At 44.2% G+C, this 13,057-nt stretch overlaps 2 protein-coding genes across 4 annotated transcripts in view; one reads left to right on the top strand and one right to left on the bottom strand.

The window, feature by feature from the left end:
• The window catches only part of GUCY1A2 (guanylate cyclase 1 soluble subunit alpha 2), a 118,659-nt gene extending 109,268 nt beyond the window's left edge, over positions 1–9,391 (top strand). For 2 of the 3 annotated variants that reach the window (XM_085852779.1, XM_085852776.1), the window contains exons 10-11: positions 570–719; positions 6,520–9,391. The gene's annotated coding sequence lies outside the window, so the exon portion shown is untranslated. The remainder of the gene's footprint in view (positions 1–569; positions 720–6,519) is intronic. The other variant, XM_085852778.1, reaches the window with a different exon arrangement.
• The window catches only part of AASDHPPT (aminoadipate-semialdehyde dehydrogenase-phosphopantetheinyl transferase), a 123,692-nt gene that overhangs the window by 10,202 nt on the left and 100,433 nt on the right, over positions 1–13,057 (bottom strand). The gene's annotated exons all lie outside the window — the stretch shown is intronic.

A 13,057-nucleotide genomic window follows, 5' to 3' on the forward strand; every position in this document is an offset into this window, starting at 1 on the left:
TATATATATATATATATATGTATATGTATGTATGTTGGGGATTGTATGTACTCTAACAGCAACCAAACATGTCTACTAGTGTTTGGTTAAAACTCTTGAGTTTCAATTGGAAAGAGGGAAAGGATAAATCTTCCCATTAATTTATCTGTGCACTGTCAAGGAACTTGTTTTGGCATTGTTACAACACAGCTGGCCTTGTTGACCGTTTGAAATGGCCTTGCTAATCGGGCAGCTGGGCTACCTGGAATCTGTTGGACTACTGCCCAGAACTGCTAAGGCCCAACAACATGTAGGAGGCTACCTTTTAAAATTCTTTAAGGGAATCAAGGGTGTTGTTTCTGCACTTTCTGTGCTCTCTTATCAGCAGTACTGACAGGAGAATGCAATAAATTAATGAATGGTAATAAATCCTCTTTGACACACAGTCATTCAAAGGTCGCAGTAAACTGAATATAAGGCAGTGCCGAAAGACAGCTCACCAGAGGATTAGGCTGGGTGGACTATTGTGTTCAAAGCCTGTTGTCTCCATATGCATATGTCTGATGTGTAATAAACCCTTCTCTACCAAGATCGGTGGGAACAAAGCTTGATCTTAATCACTGTGGACCTCACCTGGATCTCAACAATTGGCGCAGCGAGCAGGGGCAAGCCGGATCGAGGAGGAGCTCGAGAGCCCTGGTGAGACAAAGGAGGAAAGAGCCGGCCAGCTTAAGGAAAAGGTAAGAAAGCTGCCTCCTTTCTCACACTGGGAATACTCGTTGCTCTCTGAGATCTGTCCTTGCCCTTACAAAACGAACCAGGGGAGAAGGAGGTTTATTTGCACATCGGAAAGGGGTACCCGGGAAGGTAAGGGCCCATTGGAAGGTTGAGGGGAACCCCAGGACACTCCTTTGGGAGACCGTGGGGGAGACCCAAGAATACGCCAGGGCCAGGATCCGAACGGGAGATTGAGGGGAGGGAAAGGTGTGAAAACCCCGTTGGGAGGGTGAGGGAGCGGGAAGTGTGCATTGGGAGTGTGAAGAAACACCCCAGGCGGAGAACACTAACCCGGCCCAAGAAAACTCTAGGAAGGATCAGTGAAATAAGGAAATATGGGAAATAAGACGTCAAAATAAACAGTGGATAAAGATGCCCCACCCCCGAATACAGCTGCGGGATTAATGTATGAAAAATATGGACCTAAGTCATGCACTCAATTGGCATTGTGGGAAAGGTGGACAAAAGGGGATCCACACCCATTCCCAAGATGGGTTCTCTAAGATCAGAAATCGTAGATAACCTATCAAGCCGGCTAGAACATCGAATGAATGATAAAGTAAAACCTGAGCCAGACATGCGAGCGTATGATATGTGGGAGGAGGAAGCCCTACAGGTAAATGAGGTGGCTAGAAAATTAGTGGAACAAAAAGTCGAGAAAATGGGAGAAAAAAATAAGGGAATGCAAGCTAAGGGAAATCTTCCCGCCCCTGTAACTGCAGTGCAGAGGTGGGAAGACCAGGGAAACAATGCAGGTGTTCCACCTGCGTGTGTGAATAGCACACCAAGTTTGTATCCGGACCTGGGAGCCATGGGACTGCTGGCCACAGCCTCTGCCTACCCGGTCCAAGAAATAATTCCAGCGGGGCCAGGAGGGCCAGCTCAATCAGTGTACAGACCGTTTAGAGAGAGTGAATTGAGATCGATGAAGGAGCGAGTACTAGAACTGAGAGGGAATGTGGGAGCAACAAAGGAATTGATAATGCAGTGGGTTGAGGCACACCGCTGCTCGCATAGAGACATTGGAGTATTATGCCATGCAGTGCTGTCCCCATTTGTGTGGAAAAGGGCTAAACAGGATGGTAATTGGCCAGAGGAGGAGCCACAGGGAGCAGCGGCATGGACTGCCGCACAGAGGCAGACTGCACGTCAGCTCCTCTATGATGCAATTGAGAGCGCAATGCGGCCGGCAACGTTAGATTGGGATAAGATCTATGAAACAAAGCAACGCCAAGGGGAGCGGGCGACCGAATTCATGCATAGATTAGTGCAGGCATTCTTGCAATATGGGGGTTTTCAAGTTGAACAAGAGATACCACAACGAGCGTTGACTAACTTCCTAATGGAAGGACTCAGACCCCAGATTAAGAAGCAGTTAAAGTATGTAATGCTCGGCTGGCAGGCAAGACCAGCAACTGAGATTTGTACAGCTGCCGACCAATGTTCATCCCGGTCAGAAGAGAAGGAGAGCGCGAAAACGAAAATTAAAGAGGAAGTGTTCCAAATGGTATTATTAGACAAAGTGGCAGAGCAAAGGAAGAATAAAGATTGGAGAAAGTGGGAGCTAGAGGAAGATGACACAGACTCGACTCAGAAGATGAAGAAACGGCTAGACAGTGGGATCGCCGAATGAGAATCCAACAAAGACCCCCGCCGGCGGCACCGAGCAGAGGGAAACCCAAGAAACAGGTAGGGAAAGGTCAAGGTTGGACACGATCGCCTCTACTGACACGCTCAAAAACTGCAGCAGGCCAAAGCCGAGCACAACCAACAGCGCCGCCGCAGGAATGCTTCCAGTGCGGGAAGGAAGGGCATTGGCGAAGGAATTGCCCTCAAGGACGGCCGGGGTTTCAACAAGACGGTGGATCAAGACGGCTGCAGGGTCGTAAGTCGTATTGACACACCGCGGGTGGACCCGTGTTGCAGGGAGCAATGCTGACACTAACACCAACAGAGGAGCCGACCTTCACTCTGGATGTTTCGGGTAAGAAGCTTCCTTTCTTAGTCGACACGGGAGCCACTCATTCCACTATTGCAGCGAAGGAACTGCCAGGAGTTGAAAAATCAAACACCGAAGTACAAGTAGTAGGATTAGGGGGTAAGGTACAGACATTAAAAGCAACAACACAATTACCAGTACGGTGCGGACCTTTGCAAGAGAAACATGCTTTCCTTCTCACAACCACTACGCCAGTTAATCTGCTGGGTAGAGATTTGTTGTGTAAACTAGGATGCACGATAGCATGTACAAAGGGAGGGGTTTATGTTGATATTCCCAGGGATAAGACACATTTGGCAATGATGATCCTGATGACACCGCATCCGATTGTTTATTGGTGGAGACTGCCGGAGGAACCAATTAGAAATGCTTGGTCATGCCTAAACCTTATCTCAGACGAAAATAAGGAAATGCAAACGTGGCTAGACAATGCACAAGTGACAATGCACACATATTATAACCCTCCACATTGTACAATCTATTATGATGTGGGAGGGGATGACATTGAATTTGCAGAGAAAATTGCTCCGCATTTGGAAACACGTAATGATTTATTGCTTTGCCGCCTAATGGTTGGTAAGGAAGGTGTCGCAATGGAGGTTAAGCTCACAGACGAGCAAAAGCAGTTGACAAAGTATCCGCCGGGAGTAACCTCACATGCAACAATGACTACAGCAAAGGGATATCACCCAAAGGATTTGGGATTTATGGTTTACCGCCTACAGGAGGCAGCAGTGAGCTGCACAGAAACAATAGTGCACTGGGAAGTGCATAAGCTGGAGAATAACGAAGGATGGATCTGTGATCTTATGGGAAAAGAAATACACGGACTGGTGGAAGAGGTTAATTTACCACCAAAGCGTGAAAAGGCATTGGAGATGATGAACACGATAGAAAAGGTGGAAAATCTGATGGGAGAGGTCCCACCACAATTGTGGACCAAACATGACAATGATGTGGGTCTAATCATTGGGGCAACGCCCCTAGTGGTTAAACTCAAACCAGGAATGCCTTTGCCAAATGTGCGCCAATACCCTCTCCGAAAGGAGGCAGAGACTGGTATTGCACCAGTAATTAAGTCCTTGAAGGAACAGGGTATAATTGTGGAAACTACAAGTCCGTGTAATACACCTATATTGCCAGTAAAAAAAAACCACAGAAAGATAAATGGAGATTTGTCCAAGATTTGCGAGAAGTGAATGAGATAATTCAAGGTGTTCACCCTGTGGTACCTAGTGCGGAGGGACTGATAACATCTATTCCCGCTAGCTCCACTCATTTCTCAGTCATCGATTTATGTTCTGCGTTTTTTAGTGTACCCATTGATAAGGAATCGCAGTTTTTATTTGCCTTTACGTACAAAGGCCGTCAGTACACATGGACTGTGTTGCCCCAGGGGTTCGCAGACAGTCCAACATTATTTTCGCGGGCTCTACACAAGGATCTAGAAGATGTTGTTTTCAAAGGTAACTCAGTGCTGCTACAGTATGTGGATGACTTGCTAATTTGCTCCCCAAATAAAGCAGCGTGTACAAACGATACGCTGCAGCTGCTACGGGCGTTAGCAAGAAAAGGACACAAGGTAAACAAGGACAAACTGCAAATGGTCCAAGAAAGGGTTAAGTATCTGGGACACCACATCTCCCACGGAAAGAGGGAGTTGGACAAAGGGAGGATAACTTCGATCACGGAAGTCCCCCGCCCTCGCACAAAGAAGGAGATGATGCGATTCCTAGGTATAGCAACTTACTGTAGACAATGGGTTGTTGATTATGCAATCCTAACTAAGGAACTGTATGCTGTGGTCGGGAGAAACCAGCCACATCAAATTGTGTGGAATGAGCAGATGGGGGAATGCTTTACAAAATTGAAAGGAGCACTTTCGGTGGCTCCCGCTCTGGGGCTACCAGATTATGCCAAAACGTTCTTCCTTTACTCTCATGAAACAAAGGGATTTGCACAGGCTGTGCTAACACAATCGCACGGTGACCACCAACGACCAATCGCATACTCCAGTCGAAGGCTGGACCCGGTCGAACGCGGCCTACCTCTTTGTTTACAAGCAGTGGCTGCAGCCAGTTATGCAGTGAAACGCACGGCGGAAATTGTAATGGGGCACCCGCTGGTTTTAAGGGTTCCCCACTGTGTTGCGGCTTTGCTCACACAAAAACAAACACAACATTTAACCAATACACGTTTGATGCAGTATGAGACGACTCTCCTACACCAACCGAATCTACAGATTGAAAGATGCAACGTTCTTAATCCAGCCTCTTTGCTGCCAACGGAGGACGACGGCGACCCACACGATTGCACGGAGGCGATCCAGGAAGTATCCACTGTACGCCCGGATCTAAAGGATCAACCACTAGAGCGACCGGACCTCACCTTGTTTGTTGATGGTTCGGCATACCGAGGACTAGATGGCTCGGGGCATGCAGGATACGCTGTGTGTACAGTTGACAAATTAATGGAAGCGTCCCGTCTGCCTTCTCATTTCTCCGCCCAGCAGGCGGAATTGTGTGCCCTTATTAGGGCCTGCGAGCTGTCTGCCGATTCTGCGGTGAACATATATACTGACTCTAGCTATGCTTTTGGTGTTGTACATGACAAAGGTGTGATATGGAAAATGCGAGGGTTTCTCACCTCTGCAGGAACACCAATAAAGAATGGCAGTTTGGTGTCCGAGCTGTTGACAAGCATTACACTGCCAGCGGAAATCGCAGTTATTAAATGCCGTGCACACCAGAAACTGACAACTGACATTGACAAAGGTAATGATAAAGCAGATAAAGCTGCAAAAGAGGCGGCTAGTTTGCCTTTGCCTTCGATAATGCCAGCACGATTGGCGAAGGAGCAAATCAAGCTGCACCAATACAGCTTGTCAGACATTATTGCAATTCAAGCTGCTGCAACACAGGAGGACCATGATAAGTGGCAAGCAGCAGGAGGAGCAGCGGATGATGATGGACTTTGGTCAAACAGGGGGAAGGTAATAGCACCTGTTGAAATCCTTCCATGGCTTGCACGCATGGCCCATTTGAATGGACATGTGTGCAAGAGGGGGACTGTGAGACAAGTCCAAGAATCATGGTATGCCCCAGGGATTGGGAAGATAGCAGAAGGGGTCTGTAAAACTTGTCAGGTATGTCAACAACACAACCAACACAAAATTGATAAGATAGGGCAGCCGGGAGCTCACCCGGCCCCCTGGGGTCCTTTTGTGCACCTACAAATAGACTTTATAAATATGCCACCATCATGCGGATATGGAAATGTCTTGGTAGTGGTAGACATGTTCACTAAATGGGTAGAGGCATACCCATGTACAAAGGCAGATGCTGCCACCGTTGTGAAGCACTTGTTAAAAAGCTTCTTCTGCCGATTTGGCATCCCTCACAAAATATCACATGATCAAGGGGGGCACTTTACGGGGGAACTAACACAGGCAGCGTGTAAAGCACTGGGAATAAAACAGGCATTTCACTGTTTATCATCCACAGTCAGCGGGCGCCGTGGAAAGGCAGAACGGTATCCTAAAGAACAAGCTGGCGAAACTAACAACGGAAACAGGGTTGAAGTGGCCAGATGCATTACCCTTGGCACTAATGAGCATGCGATCCACAGTGAACCGGAAGACAGGGTTATCCCCTCATGAAATACTAATGGGAAGGCCGATGCGACTTCCCGTGACTGCCACCGCCAACATAAACAAATTGAGTATTGCAATGATGGATGAAAACATGCTGACATTCTGTAAACAGCTCTCCAGGATCGCGAGGACGATACACACGAGAGTGAAGGAGGCCTTACCCGAGCCAGTGGAAAGGCCGTATCACACCTTCCAGCCAGGAGACTACGTACTGATAAAGCACTTTACAAGGAAAACGGCCTTGGGACCACGGTGGAAAGGACCGTTTCAGGTATTGCTGACCACCCCAACTGCCGTAAAGTGCGAAGGTAAGCCTGCTTGGATACACTTTTCACACTGCAAACTTGCCATCCCAACAGAGGAGGAGATTGTGCAAGAATGAACTCATTACAGCAAATCCTAGTTGCCATAATTGCCTCATGGATGGGAAGCTGGGAAGTGGAAGGGCAAATTGATAACTGGACAATCCAACCCATCCAACAGAGGAGGAAAAGAGCAATTGGGAACCACACTGAACATTTACACGAGTTGGGAGTACATGGGATAAATACATTCTTACTTTTGGCGCACAAATATGCTACATTGAGTAATAAGACTAAGTGCTGGGTGTGTGCTTATCTCCCGCACTCCTCACAAACGGGTTTGCCATTATCTGTGATCCCATTTGAGGAAATAGACTATTGTGGTGCTGCTTGGTACAACAACTTTAATTTGACTAAAACAACCGGTAACTCATCATGTGTAGACTTTACAGGTGCGTGGTACCCTCCTTTTAATTTAAAAAAGAGACCTCCGTACTTCAGAAGCACATATAAGCGTATGGGGTTTATCTGCCTTACTTGGACAAAGCCTCATGCCAGATTTCAGGCAGGGAACTCCACTTGTAATATATCAATAGAGATAAGTGACTTACCAGCCAACAGGAAGGGAGAGAATGGAACATATCCGAAGGTTGCATCTAATGGCACATATTTTGTGTGTGGGTATAGAGCCTACCCATGGCTGCCAAACAAATGGGGCAGTTCATGTTATCTTGCTTATGTCGTACCGCACATGCGTTTGATCACTAATCCATTCTCTGGGATAGATCAAACACGACGTAAGAGAGCTATATCAGATGGGGCATATGCAGCAATGATAATTTTCCCCCGATATGGGGCCTGGGTGGCAGAAAGAGAACTTATCAGCATGGCATCAACATTGGAAATAATGGGGAACGATACCGCTGATGGGTTTGAAAAAATTAGCGCGGAGCTGGTCGCATTAAGGACTACTGTAATGCAAAATAGAATAGCTTTAGACATGATTCTAGCTGAGAAAGGGGGAACATGTGCTGTAATTGGCAAAGAGTGTTGTACGTACATCCCAGATAATTCAGAAAACATTAATGACCTCGCGGGTCACATAAGAAAAGAGGCGAGCAAATATAAAGACTACAGTAATGATAACATGAGTAGCTGGTTAAAGGGATTGTTTGGGGGTTGGTGAGGAAGTGTTTTAAGATTTTTTATAACAATCCTGATAATCATCGTGGCAGCCTTTATATTACTGATGGTTTTCAAGGTAATTGCCCAAAAGGCCATTGGAAAGTGTTTTTCAGGATGGACAACAAAGCCCAGTACCCAGCCAGTACAGACGGAGATGGCCCCGGTGAACACTGCTGGACTGCTGCCCTCCTCAAACCTCCCTGCACTTACACCTACCCCCCCCCCCATTCCAATACTATGTACCCCACCCATGTCACCCCAACCCACGAACAATGAAACATATTGTAACCTTGCAGTAGTCGCCGATCCATTACTCTGGCTTCCTCCGAGTGATGAACAATTGCTTCAACTCACATTGGACGAATGTCTTTCGTTGCTTGCACCAATTGAAGGGCTAGGTAGAAATACCATTTGATTTGCCTTGTTGGTAATTGCTGGCAAGTTGTGCCTTCATTATACTCTGGCTTGCAGTTTATCAAATATTCTTTTGCTTTGTTCATAAAGAACATTACATTTATATACTTTAACACTGCCTTACTTGTTGTTCATGAAGTTCATTAAGCGGCAATATATATAATCAAATATTTAATGGAACGTATATTCCTGTATAACTTCATTCTTGTTTAGCCATGAGCAATTCTTGTACGAACAGCTTTTGGGAGTGCTTGGCTTTCTTATATTCTATGTTTAAATGTTGTGATATTTCCCGATTTCCCTTGTTGAAGACTTGTGGTGTTAGTGGACCGGTTGGAAAGTGGGTAGGAACCCCCTTTTGGGCTAGGGGGCGCAGGTGGAACTCCCGACCGTCTTGGACCATCTGGAGCTAAACGTAAGGATGGCCCACCCACTGGGGGTCGCTATCTGCTGACCTGCCGGCCTGCGGATGCTCCTTTTCTTCATTTGTAGTTTCTTTTGCAAATGTTTCAAAGAAACAAGAGGAGGGAAATGTCGGGGATTGTATGTACTCTAACAGCAACCAAACATGTCTACTAGTGTTTGGTTAAAACTCTTGAGTTTCAATTGGAAAGAGGGAAAGGATAAATCTTCCCATTAGTTTATCTGTGCACTGTCAAGGAACTTGTTTTGGCATTGTTACAACACAGCTGGTCTTGTTGACCGTTTGAAATGGCCTTGCTAATCGGGCAGCTGGGCTACCTGGAATCTGTTGGACTACTGCCCAGAACTGCTAAGGCCCAACAACATGTAGGAGGCTACCTTTTAAAATTCTTTAAGGAATCAAGGGTGTTGTTTCTGTACTTTCTGTGCTCTCTTATCAGCAGTACTGACAGGAGAATGCAATAAATTAATGAATGGTAATAAATCCTCTTTGACACACAGTCATTCAAAGGTCGCAGTAAATTGAATATAAGGCAGTACCGAAAGACCGCTCACCAGAGGATTAGGCTGGGTGGACTATTGTGTTCAAAGCCTGTTGTCTCCATATGCATATGTCTGATGTGTAATAAACCCTTCTCTACCAAGATCGGTGGGAACAAAGCTTGATCTTAATCACTGTGGACCTCACCTGGATCTCAACATATATATATATATATATATATATATATATATATATATATATATATATATATATATATATATATATATATATATCTGCAAAAGTAGGTATGCAGTAAGGATTATACCAGTATTATAATGGTGGTGCTAGGATTCATTTAATCCTAGAATTTATTTAATTCATTAAAATTGGTATGGTATGTTATTATTGATATGCTTGTATAATCAAGAAAATACGTTTTGTGCTTACGTTTAGTTTTCATTACTGTATTCCTACTTTTGCAGCCCCCTGCATATATACGCACATAAAGTGGCTTCAAGTGACAAAACGAAATATATACACACACTGGGGTGCAAAAGTAAAGAATCCCTCATTGTACAGGGGTGAAACCATGAAATGATATGATAAAAATATTTTCTTGTTACAAGCTGGCAACCACCATAGTTTGTTCGGACAGTGGTCCTGAATTTGACCAGGGTGGATGCCGGCTGAGATTTTTTCGAAAAAGGCATAGATTAATCCTTTCCCCCGAAATGTGTGATTTCAAACAATAACAAAAGAAACAAGTGGTGGCAGGCACAACAAATCCCACCCATTTAAAGCATAAAGTTATTTTGGGGATCAAATTTTAATTTGATACATCCTTAACCTGAATGTTGATTATAAGGAATATTTTAGTCTTAGTTTGAAGTCAATTAAACCATTTTTGACGAAGTTATGACCGTAAAATGATTTTGACCTTTCAAGGCCAGGTAAGGTCAAAGGTCATGGTGGCAAATGAAAGCCAATAAAGGACTTGATATATGTCTTCCGTAGTAAACACGCATATTCCGAAACTTTTTTGATTTATAATGGAAAATTTGTAATTTTGATCGATGACCATGACCCCCAAAACTTCGAACCCTACCGATCTTCACAAGTATGCATTTTTCACAATAGGAATGGGCAGGATTATAAGTGACAAATAGAATAAGGTTCACTGTAAGCTTAGTTTGAAGTAAATCAGATCATTTTTACGAAGTTATGAGCGAAAAACGATTTTGATCTTTTCGTGACCTTGACCTTTCATCCAATTGGACCCAAAAGTTAATGGGGTTGTCCAAGGTTCATTGCCCACCTGTGGATTAAATTTAATAGTGTTTGCTAAAGCCGTTTTGCCGTAAAGTTGCTAACAGACAGACAGACAGACAAACAAACAAACCGGACGATTACAATATCCCGCTCCCTCCCTCCGGGGGGCGGGATAACAAGAAAAAGAGCAATCAGAGATTGCAGACCTTCACCAGGACTGCTTTTGTGTCATGTATTTTGTGTGGCGTTTGTGTACTGGTGTGTTACAAAATTAACCATAAGGTCACTCGGTAGAGCACACACCTCCGCCACGTCATGCCTGATCCACGAGAACATATCGGGCCCAATATATTTTTGAAATAACATGCTAAACAGTTCTGTACCGTTTTTGGCCCAATCTCTCAATGATGGAGAATCACTTTACAAATTAAATAATTATCGTATCCAGATCCGGATTCGGATCTTCACTAAAATCGAATCAATTTGTCCATGTGACACACCCAACCTGTTCACCAAGTTTCGTCCAAATCTGTACACAACTTTTTGAGATATCGTGTTACATATCATTTTTAGCCCTGTCTCTCAATGGTGAAGAATCACATTAAAAATTCAAGTAGTGGCATCCGGATGTGGATCCGGATCTTCATCAAAATCTAATCAGTTCGTCCTTGTCACACACCAAACCTGTCCACAACATTTCATCTGTATCCGTCCACAACTTTTTGAGATCCTGTACACAGACAAACAGACAGAAAGGGGTGAAAACATAACCTGCTTCACCTTCGGTGGCAGAGGAAACAAGAAAAAGAGCAATCAGTGATTGCAAATCCTCGCCAGCACTTGTTTTGTGTCGTGTATTTTGTGTTACGTAATTAATGAGACATAACTACAACTGTCACTTTATAACTGCTAGCAGTGATGACCGGGTACCGAGACATCACGCTTTGATGCAACCCCGCTTTGATCGGACACCTTACCCATAACGTTATTATTATTCAACTGAATTTAGAGTGGGATTAAAATAAATTCAATTCAAATCAAATGGAAGACCAAATAGGTACAGCCCTTCATTGGAGTAATCAGAAGGAACCCGAACAAGCAAAAACCAAAGACGAAGTCATCCGAAAGAACCTGGATACGATTCGCATTTCAGCAAACCCATCCAAGCACAGCCAAGGGAGCCTTACTCAAAAAATAAAAAAATCAATTGAAATTTAAAACAGGTTTTCCCCATCAAAACGAGATCATAAATGTGAAGTTACATGGGAACAGATTTGAAACTATCTCTTTTTTTTCAAAAACATCAGGAAAATCAAAAAAATGTGTTTTAATGTCTCCATTCAAATAATCAATACTTCACACTCAATATCCACAACATCTTTCTTTACAAGCATATTAAATTAATCAAGAAAATTCGAAAAAGATGCAATGGGGGTACAGATGCAGATGTAAAAACGGTCTGGGGCTATTTGCACAGGATTACAATGACTTGTAATGTACATCAATAGATTGTTAGGTCTTTCTCAATACAACATGGCTTTTATTCACTGTAATCAATCATCATCATCATCGTCATCGTCATCGGAGCCCTGGCACCCACAAGCTTTTGTGCATGACTTACAAGCAACCAGACTTACATGAACAGCTCACTAGTTCTTTGCATGCTTTTGGAATGGGGACGAGAATCATGAGCTCTGGTTTCAATGTTCCATTCTCGAGGATCCATCCACAGTTGGCTGGACTTGGCAGATCTGGCACTGGGGTCAATGCTTCCTTCCACACCAGGCATTGGTAATTGACACACGCAATGTGTTTATCCAAAGTATATTTTGTTAGGGGAAGGGCATCAAGGGTCTTCTTTCCCTGGACAAAAAATATTTTGATGTGTCTCACTGATGGAGTCGCAGTCCTTCAATAACAATCTAAAGGGAAACTTTTCAGCCCCTGCTTTCACATCTGTGCTTAACTCTTTACACCTTAGCATATTCAATGCCTCTGGTTCCTGTATAAATACTTCCCAGGCTGTTTTCTTCTCCTTCCTTGCAAATTGGCTGACTGAATCACAACCTGTCATAGCATGAAATGCAATGATGCTTTTTTTTTTCTTACAGTTTCATCAGGAAGGCTCATTTCATGCACTGGTATGTACTCTCTTTTACTGGCTGTTCCTGTGTACATCCAAATTTGTGCTGACAATTTACTCCTAAAACCAGCACGCCGGTGTCTGCATTGGATGACAACCCGTTTATACCCATTATTGCAGGCATCATCTGCATTGAGAATCAGCCGAGTATCCACTTCTTCATGTGTGGGTTTCAGGTTTTCAATGTTTCTTCCATTATATGACCAGACATCTACATTTCAAAACCACCACCAATTACTAGCTCGTGTTCCTGGTGCAGCTCCTCAGCTTTCTCAATTAATGCTGCTGATAGAAATGCAGCTCGGCCAGCGTTGTTGGCAGATGAACTGATGAATGACTTCCAGTTTGAGGGTAGTTTTACATTTTTGGAGCTGATGACTCGTCTGATGAATCTAATATTCCCTCCATGTTGTGCACGTGTGTCAAATTTTAT

This window comes from Eptatretus burgeri, chromosome 13 (assembly GCF_056783735.1).
Source record: "Eptatretus burgeri isolate ZD-2024b chromosome 13, Ebu_testis_v1, whole genome shotgun sequence".
Taxonomy (NCBI): domain Eukaryota; kingdom Metazoa; phylum Chordata; class Myxini; order Myxiniformes; family Myxinidae; genus Eptatretus; species Eptatretus burgeri.